The following is a 6,890-nucleotide window of genomic DNA, read 5'->3' as shown; positions in this document are numbered from 1 at the left end:
TCTGTGGACATTTAGAGCAGAATCAATGCCATCCTCACTCAAGCCTTTATGCTTGCATCCACTTAGAAGGAGCACAGATTTTTACTGTACAGATGGCCATGGCTGGGTGCAGCTGGTGATGTTGTACTGATTCTCCTCATCTTAAGACTTAGGAATCCATCATTCTACCTTCCCATGGCCTGGTTACCTTTTGTTTCTTCCCTCTGCTTCTCTATACCTTTTCCCTATTAATGCCTTGCCCAGGACTCTTAGTCCTCTTTTTCCCATGGGATCTACCATTGCTTTCTGTGGATTTCTAGTGCCCCTGCTCCTGGTATACTCATTTTAGCATTCAGTTGCACACAGCTAGGAGTCCTTCAAATATCACTGGGGAACTGTGACCTACGGACAAAGGATTTCTAGAACAATCCTGCTATGTGAAGCTTGTTTCTATGGGAGAGAAGAGATATTTTTAAAGAAGCAGTCTCATTTTTGTCTTGTGGGGAAAAAATATCAACACCTATAAGGCAGTCAAATTCAACTGAGATACATGTATTTAGGATTCAAGATCCAAAAGGATCCTCAAGCCATAATTTGCCTCATTTTTGTATTTATACTGACTTAAAGCAACTTCTTTGATTTGTCATTTGGGGAAGCTGGTAGAAGAAACTAAGGTCCTATTTCCTCTGGCAGGTTCAACATGACACGAGTGGGCACGCTCCTGTCACACTGCCAAGTTTCTTTTTCCCCACCTTGCAACACACAACCTCCACCTCATCCTAATAAAAAGGGAGCTTAGTGCCCACCTTGATGTTTAACGCTTACCCTAAAGGAGACCTCTAGCTGCTCTCTTCATTTCGTACAGGGTTTTTTGCCCAGCACACAGAAACTGGGACTGTCATAACTGATGGGAAACAGACTTTCCACATTTTCTGAAGCAAAACATAAGGCCTCAGTTGGTGAACCTTGGAGTGAAATTGTCCCAACTCTGCCTGGAGGCTCCTTCTTTCTCAGATTCCTTCAGAATTGGCTGAAGCATGTAGATCCACCAGGGCCTACCAACAAAAGCAAGGTGCTTTGCCTCAGTACTCCAGCTAAGATGGGGGAAGGATTGAATCTAAGGTCCCTACAATAAAAGAGCTTCGGATATGTGGAGGACAGAAAGGAAGCTACATTTGAGAAAGTACCCCTTTAATGCCGATGTTTCTGAGGGAACAAGGGCTGGGGTTTCTGAAATCTCAGGCCTGGCAAGTGGCCTACACAGGAGGATCAGGAAAAAGGATTAAAATTATAATTGATGCCAAACTCATAAGAAGTTTAGAGTCTCTTCCAGCAGGCGGGGTATGAGAGGAAGGGCATTGTGTTTGGAACTGAAGGGTTAATCTACAGTGCCTGTTCCCCATTTGCTGGTTGTGCAATTCTGCATAATTTATCCTCTTTTTTCTCATAAGTTAAATAAATACAGTTGTAGATTCTTTTCTTGTGTATAATCAATCAAAATGTCCTGAGCTGAATGTAAAGACCTACTCAGAATTAAAGATTTATTATTAAATGAAGTGATTATTATCCCAGTAATAGGGATTGTGAAACCCAGTTTTGTCCACTTAGAACTCCATTGAAACTTTTCCTGAATGTCAACGGTGCTTTTTTCCTACCTTATTGAGGTATAGTTAGTATATAGCATTCTGCACGTATTTAAGGCCTACAATTTGATCAATTTTGGCATGAATACTACAATATAATAAAAATTATATCTGGTCTCTGTCTCTGGTCCTTGGCACAGAGCTTCAAAAATCTTTAAAATTTCCTGAGTGGTAAGATTGCCTTTGTTATGCTATGATGTGGCTGTTGTGGGATCTTAAGTAGCTTCAGGTGGATAGTGAAAGACCAATTGCCTGGTCAGATGGTTGTAACCTTGAGCCAAACTCCAGGGAGGGGAAGGGGCTGGAAACTGACTTCAGTCACTTGGCCAGTGATTTAATCATGGCTGCACAATGAAACCTCAATAAAAACTCTGGACACTGGTGCTCAGTAGAACTTCCAGGTTGGTGAGCACATTGATGTGCCAGGAAGGTGATGTAGAAAATCTGCCCAGGACTCCACAGGGAGAGGGTATGGAAGCTCTGCCCCCCAGAACCCTTGTAGGCTTCACCTAGGTGTATCCTTTATAATAAAACGGTAACTGCAAGTATAGTGCTTCCTTAGCTGTATTAATTGTTTCCAGGGAATTACTGAGCCTGAGGGGATCCCTAAATATATAGCCAGACTGTGAAAATTGTGGGAGGCCTAGAGATCCCCCAACTGTGTCTCCTGTCTGACAATTTTGTGGGTGACTTTGTCCTAACTTGTGGGGTATGATGCCAACTTGAGTGGTTAGCAGAATGCTTCTGCTGTACTCTTAGTTAGGAGGGAGACAAAGCATTTGGTGTCAGAAAGGTGGGATTCATTAGAAGGACCCTGACTCACTGAGACATATGATTTGGAAAGAGAGAGGATAAAAGGATAGGGATAAGAATCTTTTGATTTCTGGGTGGCCAAAATATTACCTGTGGTATGAAATAGCAGCTGTGCTCCTATCATTTACTCAAATTAAAAATGAATAGAATTTAGAGATGATTCATCCAACTCCCGAGGAGCTGGCTCACTGGATGCATAAGTAAAATAATAAGAAAAAGGTTAAATATTAAATTCCATGATTATTGTTATCTTTAACAGCTAAAGTGAAATTAAAAGCGTACTGAGTCAGATCTTGGTGCTGACCAAGTTCAGAGTATGGTCAATCTGAGCTATGGTCACTGGCCTTAAAGCTTTCCCCAAAGGGAAGAGTTATGTTTAGACAATAGAGAGTACTTCTGAGATCTCTGGTCATCCAAAAGGTCATCCAAACTGGAAGCATGGTAAGACCATGAAATTACCAAAACCAGGAGTTACAGTATGAAGGACTTTTCTCATTTTTTGGATTGGTATCATCAACTTCTTGAAGAACTTTTACTGAAATGGAACGTGTGAGGGTCTAATTTGGGGACCGTGTCTTTGGTTTTAAATATTACAGAGTGAAAGAGTATGTTTGGGCATTATAGAACAATCACAGATGGATATGAATAAACAAAGGTCCATATAGTCAAAGCTATGGTTTTTCCAGTAGTCATGTATGGATGTGAGTGCTGAACCGTAAAGAAGGTTGAGCACTGAAGGATTGATGCTTTTGAACTGTGGTGCCAGAGAAGACTCTTAAGAATCCCTTGGACAGCAAAGAGATCAAACCAGTCAATCCTAAAGGAAATCAGGTCTGACTATTCATTGGAAGGACTGACACTAAAGCTGAAGCTCCAATATTTTGGCTACCTTATGTGAAGAGCCAACTCATTGGAAAAGACTCTGATTCTGGGAAAGATTGAGGGCAAGAGGAGAAGGAGTCAACAGAGGATGAGATGGTTGGATGGCATCATTGACTCAATGGACATGAGTTTCAGCAAACTCCATGAGATAGTGAAGGATAGGGAAGCCTGGCATGCTGCAGTCCATGGGGATGCAGAATCGGACACAGCAGTGACTAAACCACAAAACAATGAAAAATTCAGACAGATTGCAGGTTATCCCCAAGTTAACACCTATCCTAGTGGACTAGGTAAAAGGCATTGTAAAGTTTGTTTACTCTGAGAAGCGGAACTGTCTGCCTCCCTGTACATAAATGCCAAGTGGTACATCTCAGATGAAGTAGCTAATATGCTTTGCATGGAAGTCATGCTAAACTGGCTTTATGGTACATGCATGTGTACTTAGTCATTAAGTAGAGTCCAACTCTTTGCGAGCCCATGAACTGTAGCCCACCAGGTTCCTCTGTTCATGGGGTTTCCCAGGCAAGAATACTGGAGAGGGTTGCCATTTCCTTCTCCAGGGAATCTTCCCAGCCCAAGAATCAAACCCACATCTCTTGCATTCGTAGGCAGATTCTTTACCGCTGAGCCACCAAAAGTTGACTTTATGATGATCAAGATGCTAATCCAAGAAACATGCCCCTTTTCCAAGTCATGGTATGTGCTGTAATTAAAATACTCTTTTTGTCTGGGACACCATATAACCTCATGGCTGCAAAATTGAATAGCTGTCCAAAATAACTTACTGGATTTTTCTGTCTCAGTTTCCCTTTATGGGTCTTATAGATGCTAATAGAAATAGATTAATTAACACAAAAATGAGAAAAAGCGGAAGAGATATGCAAGGGACTCATCCTGATAGAATGGAAATCTTTACATGGTGTTTAAAGAATGGGGTGAGTAAAGTAGACATTAACAATGTTGAAGCAAAGGTCCTCACAGAGCACTGTCAAAGGATGAGTAGACCGATGATGCCTCTTTGGGATTCTCAACATTAAAGGTCCTTAAATATGTCTGTCCACTCTACGTGACCCAGTTTGGAGGAGGAATATTAAAAAGTCAGAAGACAAAGACTACATTGAGAAACACAATCTGAATTACTTTGAACCACAGCCAAGTGGATTTCAAGCAGATTTATCAAGCTAAATAGTTTTTTCTTTCAAGCTAAATATTGACAAAATGTCCAGTGTATCTTGGCTCAACCCTCTGCTTGGGGACCTGAAGCCTTATGCTTATGACTGAATGGAATGACTAGGAAGTGGAGACGAGAAAGGTCTCAGACTTCTTGACAAGGGAACCTCACAAACTGTTTGGTACCAGAATCTGTTGGTAAGACCTTAATGGAGCCTACAATTAAATTGAAAAATCATAGGAATTCAAGAGCTGACAGGATTAAGGTGAAAACTTGGGATGGAAACTTGGAATTTTTAGATATGCCCAGTGTAAAATGGTTGAATCTATTTTACCAAATTTATTATAGAGATGGATATTGTGTCTGGCTGAGGAGTGTTTCCTCTAAGTTTCATTATAAAACAGAAGGCACACATAACACAACACGTTCAACAATATTGGACACGATACATGGGAATGCATAGGAATGCCAGAGCCCATACAGTACAAAATAGAAGTGGAATGTTGGTACAACCCAATTCTCTGTGCAATAACTTTGTATAGAGTGTAGACTCGGGTTTGTGGCAAAATCCTGTGAGCTTTTCTCTCAGTGACAACTGCTGGGATCATGGACTAGAAAATTTCCATTTGAGAAGCAATTACTACCTTGCTTTTAGACATTAATTCACCCTGTCCCTGTGACTAAAGGACATAAAATAATATTGAAACCCATAATAGCTTGGGTGATAGTAGAGAGACACTGTAATGTGGAAGGCAATGCCCAGATGAGTTCCATAATAAAACAGAAATAGTTTTGTCAAGAGTGTGCTATGAAGGTAATGCAAAGAATTTCTCAGCATATTCATAAGCAGGTACATTCTTTCCCCCTAGATCTGACTTTGGAACACACAAGGAGCTGCCTGATTCTATTGCCACTTGGACAGTGCCCTATAGTTAGCTCCTGATTGACCAACACAGAGCTGCTCAACTTTTGGTTGTCAGTTCCAAAGTGAACTGTTTGGAAGTCTACCACTCTGATTAAGGAAGGTAAAAATAAATTAGCTCAGTGGGCTAACTTGCATGCTTTCTGATCCTGTGTTTAGGTTTTTACTGATGCATGGATGGTGACCTGGCCATATGGTCAAGCAGGAGGGTAAGGGAAACTCATTTACCTGGCCAAAGGGGGTTAACAGTGAATGTGCCTGTATTGCTTACTGGTAAAAACAGTCCATTAGTTCTGTACACATGGAGAGATGGGGAAATAATAGTTGAGGTTAAAGGAATAAACACATGGGTTATACAATGAGGGAAATCCAGTATCCTTCAGGAAAAAACTCTTAGCTCAATTATGTCAGATGTTTGAAAGTGTGAAACCATGTACAGCTGAGACCACTCCTTTTAGAACCTGACAACTTCAAGAAGTCTGCAAACCTGTGTGACCTTGCCCCAGGAAATATTTTGGTCACAAAATTTGGTGATCAGTTGGACTGATTTTTAATGCTTGAAAGGAACTCAGTACTGTGCCAGTACCTTCTAACATTTACTTACAGATTACATCTCTTATATTGCAATAAAGTCTAACACTGGCATTGTTGGTAAATAAATGATATTAAATTTGATAGTCAATTAAGGAAATACTTTTGAGTTATCATCTTTACCCCACACTTGCTCCTCCAAATATTAGGAGCTCTGCTTCCAGGACCCTCTCAGATCCTGCTCTATGTGTATTTTTCATAATGAAAATGTGATAAAAAGTATAGTACATTTCTGAGTTCTGTGACTCATGTCAAGTGAACCATATAAAACCTGAGGGGGTCACAGTAATCCTTGAATCTATGGCCAGTTTTTTGGAAGTGTGGGTATCCTGGGGAACCCTGGCCAATGGCTGGTGTCTGAGAAATAAGGCAGCTTACGGAAGATTTTGTCCTTAACTTTGGGATCTGACAGTAATTCCGGGTGCTTAGTGTCAGAATGGCATTGTAGTACATCCAACTAAGGTGGACAGAGGACATGCATATACCCAGGAAGCAATGGTAAAGTGGGACTTTTTTGATAAGAAAAGTAAAAATTGACTCTTGCAGTTTGCTGTACAAGGTAGGTAGAATTCCAGTGGAAAGACACAGACATGCCCACATTATTTACCACAAAACTCACATATAGGCACACCCCAGCCCCCATGGCATATATCCATACACCTCCAAGGAATACAACTGCTTATGGGAACACAGCTATGGTTTTTCACCTTTCTTTCTCACCACCCTCAATCCTCATTCCCATCAGAAAGTGAGAATCACATTAATTCTCTAAACAAAAGCCATCAATGAAGAACCACATTTTAAAAAATTATTTATTTTTTAATGGAAGGATAATTGCTTTACAGAATTTTGTTGTTTTCTGTTAAACATCAACACGAATCATCCATAG

This window comes from Ovis aries, chromosome 3 (genome assembly GCF_016772045.2).
Source record: "Ovis aries strain OAR_USU_Benz2616 breed Rambouillet chromosome 3, ARS-UI_Ramb_v3.0, whole genome shotgun sequence".
NCBI classification, from domain to species: Eukaryota; Metazoa; Chordata; class Mammalia; order Artiodactyla; family Bovidae; genus Ovis; species Ovis aries.
The sequence above is the reverse complement of the archived record's forward strand: the minus strand, read 5'-3'. Positions refer to the sequence as shown.